Source organism: Mycteria americana, chromosome 2 (genome assembly GCF_035582795.1).
Source record: "Mycteria americana isolate JAX WOST 10 ecotype Jacksonville Zoo and Gardens chromosome 2, USCA_MyAme_1.0, whole genome shotgun sequence".
Taxonomy (NCBI): Eukaryota; Metazoa; Chordata; class Aves; order Ciconiiformes; family Ciconiidae; genus Mycteria; species Mycteria americana.
This window is the reverse complement of record NC_134366.1, coordinates 79,930,644-79,945,113: the sequence shown is the minus strand read 5'-3', so window position 1 is coordinate 79,945,113 and position 14,470 is coordinate 79,930,644.

Sequence of the window (14,470 nt, the reverse complement as noted above, 5' to 3'; positions counted from 1 at the left end):
AACCCAACCTCTACATGTCAAAAATGTAAAAGGTACAGCAGAGCCAGGTTTCCAAAGGTTTATCCACACAGTTGCAAGCCTTATGTAGACATGAGGACGTTCTACCAGCTCAAATAACACGATTTTTAAAGAAGTGAGTTATTCAGGCCAGCTCTGTGAACCTCTATTTTATTTTCAGTTTATTTTGGTCTAGCTTAAAATTGACTTCAAGATTGATTATTTCAAACAAAGTTGTCCACCCAGGGCTTTGTAAAAATTTTAAACTTTGCTTTTGGTCATGGAAAGCAACTTTTCCACAGAGCAGAGGACAGGACAAGTTTTAATTCACACCTTTGTTTATTTGAGAATTCCTGTGTGGAGCTATTCTTATTTTAGAATAAAAGCACTCATGCAGGGACTGAAGTAACAAGAGAGTTACAGCCCATATAATTATTTCCGAACATTTTGTGTGTATGCCAGCTTTGTATCACAACACCCACTCTGTATTCCAGTTCTGATGTAATGACATAACTCATTATAATAGATTATTTGGGGGTTAAAAACAAAACAAACAGGTATTATAAGGAAAAAATATTGCCACATGAGGGCATGCTTCATCTCTTTCAAAAGCTTGCCTTTTCGTCTCAGATATTTAAGGCAAGTTACATTTTAAGGCCTAGTTTTAGAAAAAGGAATACTCAGTTTTTAATTATGATTTGCTAGGTTTCTTACATACCAATTAAGTGCAAAATTATCACAAACTTTGAAAAGAAATACTCTTTGCTCCCATCCGTGGACATACTATTTTCCTGTACTGACAGCAGCATAAGCGTTGGTCTTAGGGCAGAGGAGATGAGCTATCTGGAATCTCAATGCATAATACTCATGTTTTGTACCATTTGGTACAAAACCACAGGACACAAAAATCAAACACAAACCTACAAAAGATATAAATTTCACCTTTTGCCCAATGGCAAGAGTTTCCTGGTTGCCCAACCACACCAAGGCAAAGGGTGGCATCTCTTACTATCCTCTTGCAAAAGAAGGGCTGAGTTGCAGGGTTCCCCGGGGTTCCCCAGCTCTAGTGCACCGCTGGATCTGTCTCTTCCCACAAATGACCTCCCGTGCATCCGTGCAACCCCTGCATCCTCAGATCACGAGATCACTGCCAAACCTGCAGTATACCTTTGTGGGGATTCCTGAAATCACATGGTAACCCCAACAAAGTCCAAGTGTCCCCCGCAAAGTCCACCTTTTAGGCAAAACTACCACCGTCAGCCTTTCAGAGCCTACCAGGTCATTTGTGGTAACAGGCCAGAAATGAATTAGGTCTGCAGACGGTACCGATGGGCAGTAAGAGGTTAATCTCTCCACCCAGAGAGCTGCACCAGAGCAGGAAGGATTCTCAAGGCCACAAACTTTCTCTGGTCCTCACAGGAGGATTTTGGACCCACAGTGGAGCACACTGATTAACTAGGAAACAACAGCATCCAAGCCTTTGAGTCACTAGAAGTAATTTTTCTTCTAGTGAGTCAGAGTATCTGCACATCCTTACTTCCTGGAAACTTGAGTACTTAAACATGCAATATCCCCACTTGAGTATCATGTCTGTATCATGGAAATGATTCTCCAAAATGTTAGGTTTCTCCCAGCTCTAGCCAGTATCCATGGATGCTCAACATGCTACAGGACCTGGCCTCGGGGTAATTTGTTAAAATCAAACAGGAGGGTGTTTTCCCAAATTCCAGAGGAGCAGGGTCACACGCCAAGTTTCAGATGCCCGCCACTCGCCTGACCTGGGCTCAGCAGTCCCGGCCAGAGGAGCACCAGCTCCCGGAGCCTTCATCCTTGGCTGATCCAGAGAAGCAGAAAGCTGCAGCGGCTGAACCCCTGACAGCACCCGGCTGCACAGTTTTGGCAGTCTGGGCTTGTGCTGACTAAGACGTTCGCACTGACGATAAGAGCCAGCTCATGGGGGAATCTTTCTTCGGCTTCTCCCTTAATCCCAGAAATGTAAATCCAGTACGTGCATCTTTCACCACCACACCCATGCTCCAAGATGATTTCATCTGCCCGTGGAAAAGGCAGATGAAACACGAATGCTCTGATGCTTGTGGAAACAGGTGCAGCAAAAGCCATAGGTGGAGGGGTAAATAAGTTGAGACACAGGCTTTTAATCCAATGACCCAGACAATGTTGAATCCTCACATATTTTTGTTGTTGGTAAACATGTTTCAATTATAAAATTGAAAGATGCCAGGCTTTATGTTCTCACTGTAAGATATCACAAGAAAATGCACTGTGGTATTGGATGGGAACACCACCAGTATTCTGTGCTAACGGTGACTAAAATTTTTCTCTTTCCTTCTGTGATTCTACCAAGAGTAGTTTTGAATTTATGCCTCAGCACATAAGTAACTGGATATTTATAAACACCCATGGGACCAGATACATTGCACCCCTGGACAATCAGACCCAAAGAAACAAGAACCCCGAATGCCCACTTGCGGTTAAGGGAGGGACCAAGTTTCTCCCTAACTCCCTTGCCAGGCCTTAAACTGCTTTTTTTGTGCGTGGCCTGGCTTCCCCACCAGCTTTTGCACCACAGCCTGAACCCATCCATCCCCCACACACCACCATGGCCCCGCTGAGGCCTGCAGCTCCCAGTGGGGCAGCAGCAGGCCATTGCTGCCTGCTGCCTCCTCCCCGAGAGCCTTGCCCAGCCACCCCGCCCCCGGGACCTGGAAGGGCCACACTGCAGTTTGCTAACGGGGTGGAAATGGCAGCTGGATCCCTCTGTGCCCACTAGAAATAAAAGCAAGGGCAGGGAGATGACCAGGCAGTCATCTGCTGAGCGCTGGGGGAGAGGAGAGGTCCCCGCTCGCCCGCCCGGCCCCCGGCGTGCACAGCGGCAGCGTTATCTGCACCTCCGAGCATCCCAGGCTCGCCTGGCGCTGGGAGATAAAGGAATCATATTGTATCTTTAAAGAGGGGCAGGGGTGCGGGAGGGGTGGCCTGTGGCCCCATCTTGGACCCGGCAGGAAAAGGCCAGCGAGCGTGTGGGAGCAAGCGGGACACCCGAGTCGCACACGGCAAAGGCCAGCCTGGCGCGGGCACTGCTGCCCAGGCAGGGCAGCGGGACGGCCCTCCCGTGGCTCCTCAGCCAAATGATGGAGGAGCTCCAGCACCCAAGGGACAACCTTCCCGCTGTGAGCGGAGAGAGAGGGAGGTGCGGAGAGCGGGGTGAGAGGGACGTCAGCCTGAAGAGCGCTGGGGGCAGGGAATTAAATAAGATAGAGCTGGGCAAAGTAAAATTAAAAAGATCAAAAGTAAAAGTAACTCTATAAAAAATAAATAGTATAGGATGAAGTAAAATAAAATAAATAAATACATTTTAAATGTAAAATAAAATGTGGCGGCGAGGGGGAAGGAGAAGTAGCCACTTTCTCACTGGCTCCTGCCTCAGCAGCACAGGCCTGTCCCAGCTCATGGGAGGACAAGGGTGGGCTTCCAGGGCCTTATCCCTGGAGGAACACCACCCGACCGACAGCCCCCGCCGGAGCCTCCTCCGGACATCGGGGGAGCTGGCCGCCACCTGCGGCGGCCGAGGAGGCTGCCCTGTGCCCAGGCGGGCGGCGAAGGGGCCTCCCCTCTCCCCGGGCTCCCGGGCGCCAGCTCACCCTGATTCACGCGGCTGTTTCGCAGGCGGCTCTGGCTGGGAGTCAACAGGAACCCGGCGCCCCGGTCGAAGGCTGGAGCGGCTCACAGGCCACAGCAGGCTTCCTGGCAGAGCCGGTGCCGCGGGTGCTCCCAGGAAAACGCAGGAGCGGATTTGGGCAGCAGAGGAAGGGAAAGCACTTCCTTTTTCAGTTCACACCCTCACCGATTAGGCAGGACACGGACACCTGACATCACCTGCCCGGCCAGGTGGCCTGTGCAGGTCCCTGCAGGGAACTGCCACCCAGCATGGAATCTCCAGGGAACACAACAGGGCGCAGGAGATGTCCTCTTTCCTCGGTGTGCAATGTCTAAGGTATCAGCTGGCTCACCACCTTCACCAAAAGGCACTGGTAGGACACGTGCAGCAGGAGCAGGCTGCAAAATCTACAAGCCCGTGATTTCATCCGGGCTTAGGTGGTGTTTCTGGCCAGCCACCGCTTCAGCAGGTGCCCACAAGCTTGACTGCCCAGTACATGCACCTGGGAGATCTCTCTGCCGAAACTTGCTGTTATTTCACATCACTGCAAGCGTGGCCTGTCTGGGAGGATTCCCGGATGGCTGGGGAGAAAGGGAAACAACAACATCCCAAAAGCTTAAAAGGTAAAACCTCAGCAGGAGTCAGGTACTGAAGTTCCTTTGGTACCACTGAAAATCCCATCCAAAGTCCTCAGGCCCAGCACAGGCAGGTTACACAAGCTCACCTGCCCGTACGCAGGCACCCCTGTCACTAGGACTTTTGCCCCATTTGCAACAATAAGGCTATTTATAAAGCACCACCTTCCTGTTCCAGCTCCACCGCCGGTGCTCGCAGCATCGACGAGCGAGCGCTCAGCAAGCGAGCCCCTGCAGCTGCGAGGCTGCCCCTTGCTGCTCCCACCGCTCCCGCCGGGAGCTGGCAGGGCAAAAAGCCTGCCCGCCCCAAAGCGGCTCCTCCAGCCACTCCACCAGCCTTACACAGCCTCAGTTGCCGTCAGCTGCTCTCGTGAAGCCGCTGGGCTCCGCATGGCCGCAGCCGAGGTGCGAGCACGCATTTCGCTTGCCTGATGGCTGGTAACCTCACCGCAGAGAGACGGTGAACAGCTGGGTTGAGCAAGCCTCCGCCACCACCAAGGGTATGTGAGTCAAAGCCCTTGCACCGGTATGTAAACACAAAGCACAGGTAGAAAGCCAAAGGATCAGCCGTTTGAATGCAAATAAAAACCTCACGGTGTACCGAGAGGCACAATGTAAAAATCACTGGTCGCCATAAAAAAACCACTAGGCTTTCCATGGAGTAAGAGCTAAGCAGGAGCTCCTCTCCAAAGAGGAGAATTCCTCTTTGACCGGGGAAGAAAACAGGGAACAGGCATAAGGAAAACAGCACATGGCAGCAATCATGGGAGAGTGGCAAACAGCCATCCTAACTGGTGGTCACAAAGCTGTCCAGCAGCTGCAGAGAGAGAGGAGGAGGGGGAAAGTGAGCCAGAGGGAGATGGAGTGGAGGAGGAGGGGAGGAAGCTTTAAAGACGAGCAGATTGAGGGCAGCCTCTCAAACAAGTCAAAACTCAGAGATGTGGTCACGACTCCCTGTTTAGCAGGAGGCATCCGCAAATGAATAAAAAGGAATAAAACCTGGACTACTAGGAAGTCAAAGTCAGTCAGATTCATACATATTTAACAGGGACATTCATCCGAATAGAGGCCTGCCTGTAGTGTGCTGGAAACAAGTCACGCTGCCTGGGAGGCTCACACAGAAAGCCTCGCTCACGGCCAGCACGGGACAGAAAGGCGGGGGATTGCTCACTGTCCTTGGGGAAAAAGCAGCCCCGATGCGAATGGAGAAGATGAAGGAGCAGATGAGATCCCAGGGAAAGGGTTATGTCCTGCACTGGTGAGATGCCGAGGAAAGGGCACACTCTCTGGACCCCGACCCAGGGAGGACAGGAGAGACCATGCTCTGTTTCGCAGCTGAAATCCACCTCCTGGCACGTGCTGCAGGGGACAAGCAGGGACAAGCATGGCTGCCCAGGCTGGGATAGCCCCAGGAAAAAGCTTCTCTCATTTTCTGGTCCAGAGCTCTTGCTCTCAGTGCAGCAGCATGGCTCTGACAAGAAGCCCCAGCAAGCTGGAGAAACACGTGCCAGGATCATAACTGATGTCAGGAGGATGAGGGATGGTGGGATCACATCTCCTTTAGTCTCTCCAGCAATGGCCTGGATCCAGGTGTGGACCTGGGTTATAAACCTATTGCCACACCATCCCAGTGGGCCCTTTCAGACCCGGATTAGTGGGAATTCAAGCCTAAGAGAACCACGCTGCATCAAACCACGTTGCTTCTGCTCCACCTCTGCCTGGGCACTGGCTGAACCCTTGGGTAGGGCTCTGCAATGGCATGTCCTGTATCAGAGCTGCTCTATGGGCAGCCCTCAGCAACCCCTTGGCATTTGATGTGAACCCCATTAGTACAGAAATGGGAAACCCACCTTGGGTACTACTGGCTTGGGAAGCATCATCACAGGATTCCCCCTGCCTACTGTCCTCCATCAGCATCCCTATGAAACACAAAAACAATTCCTACCAAGGCAAGTTTCCTCTCTGTCCGGCACAGCCTGTCATAGGAGTTCTGCAACCCAGGCTATGTCCTTGCTGACACCTGCTCAACCTCAGAGCCCTCCAGGGTTTTGCACAAGCACAACTGGCTGAACTTTCCAACGAGGCAGAGGAACACAGGCACTCATCCCACAGGAATTGCTACAGCCCTGTTGACGCGGAGGCTGTGAGATGGTGTTTCCAGAGCAGATTTCCCTCTCTCCTAGATGCGGAGGCTCTCCCTTGGGGCAGAAGCAATGGCTTTGGTCCACCCTGTCGCCTGTGGCAAACAAGCATCAGCCAGACAAGGAGAGGCTCTTATCTGGCAGATGGGAAGCAGGACGTAGCTGAAGAAAAAAAGGGGAGCACACCTACAGCACATGACAGTAGTACGTGATACGTTCCAGAGATACGTGAAAATGACGGTTATGAAAGAGACAGGAGGGGAAGGGAAAGAAAAAAAGTCTTTTGGCCCACGTCCAGGGGGAAAGGTTCATTTCTGTCATTAGACTTAATGGTTCAGCCTAGGGAGAAATGCAAACGGCATCAGGTCCTCCCTTCCCAGAGAAAGAGAGCGGGGTCAAAGGCAGCACCGCCTTTCCTCTCCCTGTGCATGCCATCTGCCTCAGCCTGACCCGAGGCGGGAGGTTGTCCTGAACTGCCATTGTAGCCGGGTTTAAGGAGAACAGCAGTGGTCTGGTGATCGCTGCACCATGTAGGGAATCAGAAGTACTTTTGCCTCAGGCACCACGGTAAGCTCAGTAGGAACCAGTTTTCATGCATCAGATATATTACATGGATGCCACACATCCCATTTGGCAACTCCCTCAAGTATTGCAAGCTTCTGGACAAAGGGACTCCAAACTCTCTGGATCTGGCACAGCACTCGCCGGACTTGAATTTAGACTTACATTCTTGGCCGGCAGCCCGAGCGCTGGGAAGGAAGCATCCTCATCCCCCCTCTCCTCCCTCCTTCCCCCTCCTGCCCCTGGACGGAAGGCGTATTGGATGGCTCCTCTCCACGGGTGAGGGAGGGCTCTTCTGGAATAACACCGCCTGGACGGGGAGCTCTGCTGGTCCTGCTCTTCTCCATTCACCAGGAAAAACTCTGCTGGAATCCATACACATCACAAAATCCAGCTGATTTCGCCAGGATTTCCCTTAAGAAGAAAATCAGGAAAACAAAGAGTTCCAGCAGTGTTGACACATTTTTCAGCATGTTTGAAAGGCAACATAGCTGCTTTTTTTTTATTATTTCAAAACTACTTTCATTTTAATGTTGTGTCTGTTTGTATTGCATTAGGTAAGCTGCAAAACTCAAAATCAAAGCTTCCAATTGACCCAAAACAAAAAAAAAAAAAAAAAAGGAGTTGGGGGTAAAAAAAACAGAAGATTTTAAAATTTGCCAAATCAAATTCTGAAAAGTAAAAATCCTCCACAAAACTAACCTAAATCTCAATTCTTACCCTCTGTAGAAATGTTGAACAGTATTTGAATAGAATTCTCATTCTGTGAAATCTCCTGGTGTAGACAAGCCTTTAGTACTAGGTAGGATGTGAAAAGTGCTGTGTTGGGTAAAAAGCTGTTATAAAAGTCTTATAACTCCAGTAAGGGGTTCTACCAGTACAGCATCTAAAATTTTTAAAATATATATATATATATATTTTATCACCAATAAAAGCATACAGCCAGGGAAGAAGCTATCTGTACATCAGCATTTACAAATTTAGGAATTATATAATCCTAAATGACATTTCGCAGCATCGGTCCTCTGGACCACATGACTTTTCAAAACAGAAACAACTTCAGCATCCTGTTAACTGTGTCCTCATGTGCATGTATGCAGCTCCATTGGTCTTACAGGTGTAAATTAGGGCAGGATTTGGTCCATGACATCCATAGCCCAAAAGAACAATTGCAAATCCTTAAAGGAGGGGGGGGAAAAGAGACAATAGCCCTAAAACAATTAGTGAGATAAAAGAAAAATAATAATGTTGACAAAAGCAATGCTATATGTTAACTTGACCCTAAATAAAACCTTAGGTACCGGCTAGTAAGTACTCTGTCAAAATCACTGAACTGAACACTAAAACAAAGCCACTTCGGAGGGGGCAGCAGCTTTAAACCTACAGAAAGCAGCTTTACATACCAACCGCAGGCAGTGAGTAAAGAACACCGTGTCTAAGCAGAAATTGCAGGAAGCGTGTGGGTGGCAATAGCCATCCTCCATGCTAGAGTTTAGTGGAGGACACTGCAACCATTCCTGTGGCTGGTACAGGGATATCTCCATGCCGTGGCGAGATATACCGCCAAGGCACACCCTGCTTTCCAAGGTGCACCCTGCTTTCCAAGGGCTCGGCAGCCGTGCTTGGGATGAGCCTCCGGGAATTGCCAGGGTGAAGCAGAATTAGAAGAGTCAGAAATGAAAGGTGAGATCTTGGACCAAATACAATAGATCTTGGGTGCTGTACAAAAGTCACAGAGATCAGGTGTCACCCGGTGATTAGGGGAAGATGGGATAGTATCAAAAAGCAGGTAGGCCAGCTATGTTAAGAGAAAGAAAACTCCTTCGATGATAGCCCAGGCCTACGAGTCAAAAGATCTAGTTTATACCCTTGGCAAAGCTGAAAACTTCCTGTGATATCTTAAGCAAACCAGTTTGCTCCTTGACACAACAGGATAGTAATTTACACAGTCCAGAGCTTTAAATTAACTGAAGTTTGTAGACTGCTTGGAGCTCTCGAGGTGAAAAGTGCTCTTACCCTAAAACACAGCAACAAAACCCTCCTCCCGTCCATCTGCTGAGCACAGTGGGAACGCTCCTGGTAGGGTACCATACACAGCCAGCTCCCACTGATGTAAAACATGCTTTAGTGCTTGCTACTTAGTGCCAATAAGGTCCCAGCATACCACTTCCTCCTTTGCCTCCTATCCCTTATAACCAGCTATATCGCACCACATTCTTCATAAATGGAAACTGTTCATATCGTTATAGTAGGTATAGCCAAGTAAACAGAAAAAAACAGAAGATTTGCTAGAGGGTGCTGGGGGAAGGGAGGATGTAATGGCGATCAGCAGCTTTGGCAGCTACGTAAATGGTACCAAGCAGGGCAATTTTGTTAACCACCTCCCTGTCAAGAAAACCAGAACCGTGGGGATTCGTATTTAGAGAAGGCTTTCCAACATGCTGTTGGCTCTTATCTTGACCCAGCATTGCATATGTTATTCATCACAGGCCATGACAGAAGTTATATCAGCATCAGCAGCAACCAGAGTAGCAGAATATTCTGTGTGGGGAAAAAAAAACCACCAACAAAAACCCACCGGTGTTTACCATGAATAACGTCAGTTGTACTACAGTTTCCACCTTCCAGTTGGAGTAATTTGGCTCTGAGCTGACGAAAGAGCTTTCAGAATATGGGCTGAAAGGAAGACAGCATCCAGATGTATTTGACAGGAGTAAAAACCTATATAAGCCCTACATTTCTTGTCTAAAAGTCACCACCTCAAAATAGCTTGTGATCTAGCTATTTTTATTTAGAGAAGAGCCTGTGCCTTGAGTTTGGATCCAAGTCCAAATTCCACTAGAGTTTCAGACTGTTGTTAAGGTAGGATGCTCCATTCTGGCCCAGTTCAGAAACAGGATGACCAGTAAGTTGGGGATCTCATTTACAGCCAGACTCAGACATTAGGGTGGCCCATTTTTACAGGTTTGTCATACAATAAATCACCAGCTTTACACAAAAGGGCGGGTTTGTTTCTTGATGAAGGGAGAATTTAAAAACTGTGTGCTCATTTCCATGTTTCAGAAAGGCTGCAGGTTGTTTCTGGGATGCTGGGAGGACTCCTGAGTCTCACCAGGCCTCAGAGGGGACTATTCGATAATGGAGAGCATGTTTCACTACCTGAAAATCATAGTAGTGGGTACTACCAGCTCTCCGTGTTAAAGCACTTCCAGCACACAGACACATTTACAACTGGGCCACACACAGTATTATAGCTTGCTCCCTTTTGCCTGTGCGTGCGTCAAGGATTCTTCGACAGTTCTGTATTTTTGGATTGGGAAACCCTGTAAGAACTCCAGGATCTCTTAAAAACCACCCGCATGTTTTCTCCCTGCTTCCTCCCATTTCTGAACGATCCCTTGAGCACAGGAGCTTTCTTCTTTGCCCCTAACTGGATATTCTTAAACATTTTATTATAACTCATTGGTTCAGCTTTAACCACAGTGGTACTAACATAATAATTAATACAAATTTCTTGTAAATGCTCTGTTAGTAAATTTGGATACCAATGACCTCTTAGTTACTTGAGCTTCTACCAGACTGTGTACCCATCCTACAGCACTTGTTTACACAAGAGGCTGACGCAGTCCCAAAACCCAGCATTTTAGTTGCTCATGTAACAAACAAGTACTTCACACGTATTTTACACACATGCTTGGCACAAAATATCCAACTACATAGTCACCAAAACAGGAGTAACATGGTCTGCTCCAGTAGATGTATCCAGTCCCATACACATGCCTTGCCTGTCTTCAGACCTGCAGGAGGCAATGCAGGAACTGTCTGGGGCTGCGGACATGTTCTGTGGGAAAGGCTGCAGCCACCTTCTCTCCTCTCCTCTCCCTCCTTTCTAAAACTGAGGGTAAGGCTGTGCTAGTAAACAGCTCTCTCTTAAAGGTAAAGCAATGTCAGCTGGGTTAACTAACACCACCTTTGTCAGCACTTAAAACTATCTGAGAGACTTCACCTGACAGATTAGGAAGACCTTGGACCACCTTTTCTAATAGCAGAGCAAGCAGTACTGGCGCTTTCAGCAGAGGATTGGTAGCAAGCATCTGAAATGGCTGCAAGATCTCCAACCAGCTCAGCTGTTTGAAAATAAATGCCTGTCTGCAGCCTTATGGAACTAAGCTAGTACATCTTCAGACATCCCTTACATAAATCTCTTGTGCACTCAAGAGATTTATGATAAACACTTGCTCTTTCCTTAACCTCCAAAACCTTTTCCACCTGCTGAATAACACAAGATTCTTTCCCCTCACCCAGCCTGTCCAATATCTATATAAAGCCTCTAGAGAAGATTCGGTGGTACCATGGACTGACTTGTCAGCAGTACACATATGACACCCATCTCTACATCATCTTCACCTCCCATGCAAATAACACCATTACCCAGCTCTTCAGGGGCTTGGCTGAGATCAGCAAATGAACGAAGAGAAGCTGGCAGAAGCTGACTCGTCACAAGAGCCTGGGCTGACGATGGTATAGGGAAGTATTTTACATTTCCATAATGTCATCCATTTGCCACCACTGGCATTAAGACTAATGGAAGATTTAATGTTCATCTGAACTCATTCATCCCAGAAACCCCAATAACTGTTGCTGCAAAAACCTTAATTCTTCAGCACTATTTCTGATCACATGACTTGCTAGATTGAACTTGGCCCTTATACTTGATTTCTACAACCTGTCAGGTTTAGAAATGATACCCTGTACGAGAATGCTTCAGTCCATTTAGTCAGCAGCACAAGACCACCAAACAAGCTTGAGCTCTGTTCTTTGCTCTGCTGACCACTCAGTCCCAGCTTAAATTCAAGACTTTGCCCTTATTTTCAAAGCTTTCATGACGTTAGCAAAAATTGGTTTAAGGACATCCACAATTCTAATATTATATTGAAATCTGGCAGTTATATTGCTCTGTAACAAAATAAATACCCAATTTGAAGATGAGTGCACCAGAAATTCCCCAGTGCCTAGGACATAACTATGGACTCCTGATCACCTGCAGGAGACAACCATAAATCTCAAAAGTGCAGAACAAAAGAGAAACTCCATTTTTTCAACCCAGCCTTCCCGTCTCTATTCTAACCGTACCAAAACCACCAGTACAAACAAGTAGTCCATGACTGACAGCCAGGATGAAGTCTGATTTCCAAGGTCACATTCCAGTGGGAGTTCTCTGGTGCCTGATAAAAGGTGAGCTGAGCTGACAGCACCATGATGCTTCCAGCACAAACAGGCTCTCTCATGTACCCATCTGTCTCTCTCTTTTAACCCTACAGGAACTTCACTTTCAGATCTGTATTCTTTTGTCAAATTAACTGCCCAACAGGCCCACACTTTTGATAGAGGGAGGGCACATGGAATCACATACACAGACAGACATACACACACAGCATGAACTCAGAGGCATTGTTTTACTAGGAAAGAGTTACTGGCAAAAGTGCCCTATGTAAAAAATAGGAGAGGAAAAGAGAGGGAGAAATGTCAAAGATGCCTTGTGTTCATTTTCATGAGCTCATAAAGTAATTGGAGGCAGATACATAAAGGTATTCAGGAACGCCTGAGGAGTCATTGCTTTCCAACACACCAGTGACAGTCAGGGACTCAGAACCTGGAGACAATCACACAAACATTTTCAAATGACAAATGAGTCACTAATGATCACCAGGTCTGAAAGAAATTTATTTCCTCCTAAAACAAAGATAAAAGCTGCTTTTCAGTCATATGAGACAAGTCAAAAAGTCTAGAAGATATCACTGAAATACACCTGAATCTATGTCCATAATTCACTGCTACACAGGGAGGGGGCCTTGTTTTAAGGTTGCATTTCCATGTTACTTTTGAATTTCCTGGCCACTGCTCAGTTGCAATATATCTAACTATGTTTAAATTGCCTGCCAAGGAAAGTAAAACAGAGGTACCTCAATAGGGGAACCAACCAGCTGTGTATCTATACAATATTCAGAATAAATGCTCTGACGATGCAGAATCCTCACGATGCATCTAGCATTGCTGGTTTTGCCTGGAAGGAAAAACAGGTATGTATGAGCAGGGATACGGTTCAGAGACACTAAAACAGGTTTATAATACTCCATCCTGTTTTCTTCAGCACAAAAATAAGCCCTGAAGAATACATGTGAGATATTTATTTCTGACAACAACTGGCAATAACTTTGTGCATTTCAAATGCCAGTCGGAGAACTTTTCAAATGATTGAAAGGCGCATGAAGGTCAAAAAGCTTGGAAGTCTTGCCAAGGATGATAAAACTTTGCTGCATTCGTTAAACTTATGTTCCCATGAAATTTTCAACACAACAACCGTTCAACTTGACATCTGCCTAAATCTGTCCAGACCTTTGGGCTGATCTGACAAGAAATAAGTGACCAAGCAAACCGTCAGAAGAGAAACTTGGAATCACCGAAGAGGCCCACTTGAAGCCTATGCCATGGTGGGGTTACATCTCGTCAGGCTCTTACAGTGGTTGATCCCAGCAGCAACATTTGGGTTGGTACACCGTGCCAGTGAGTCAGCATTTTTAAGTTACAACTGAGAAAACAAGAAAAAAAAAATTATGCTGGTTTAATTATTTGGTAGGGCAGCTAGCATCACCATAGAAGTGGACAAATTTTAGTGCAAAGCAACCTCCTCCCCATTCTCTCCCCAGACTCTATCTTTGTTTCTTAAACTGACAATTCAGAAAACAGCCAGGTTTTCTGGGTGCTTCTTTCTGCTTAGTATCCTCTGCCCCACTTGCACATGTGCTTATCCAGTAACAGGCATCAATAGTGAAATGGGATTACGTTCCACTGGTTTAGAGCATGAGCACAGCCCTGGGTGGGGCTGCTGGAGGATCAGCTCTTAATAAGGTGTCCAATTTATAATCTAGCAGGGCGAGGAGCAACTGGCTGTCAGAATGAATAGCTCTTCTGTGTTACCATCTCCTGAGGCTGGCTGCCTGGCCAGCCCTCCTCATCCTTTTCTCTCTCTCTCTCACAGATGTTACTCTTTTCACTAACTATTTTGCTGTTTCCCAGACTGGAAATATGAAGAGGAAGGCAGACAAGAAGTATCCACCCGTATCTGGTGCGACATTGCAAACTGCAGCAAAAGGAACAAACTATCTGCTAGCTTAATAGGAAATAAACCCTGGTATTTACTTATTCCAAGAAGGTTTCATTTCAACCTAGGATCCTGCTCCCAGGGACGGTCTTTGTGCCAAGAGATGCCTTTATAAGGAATGTTCTGTGCAACAACCCCAGATCCGTGGGACACCAGGCACTACCCAGAGCCAGCGGGGCGAGGAGAAAGGCTCAAATGCTGCGGAGCACAGGAGATAAGCAAAGGGATGTGATTCCCAGACTGATGCTCTCTCTGCTTTTGTCTTAAACCTCTTCTGTTAAACGATGTCTGGTGA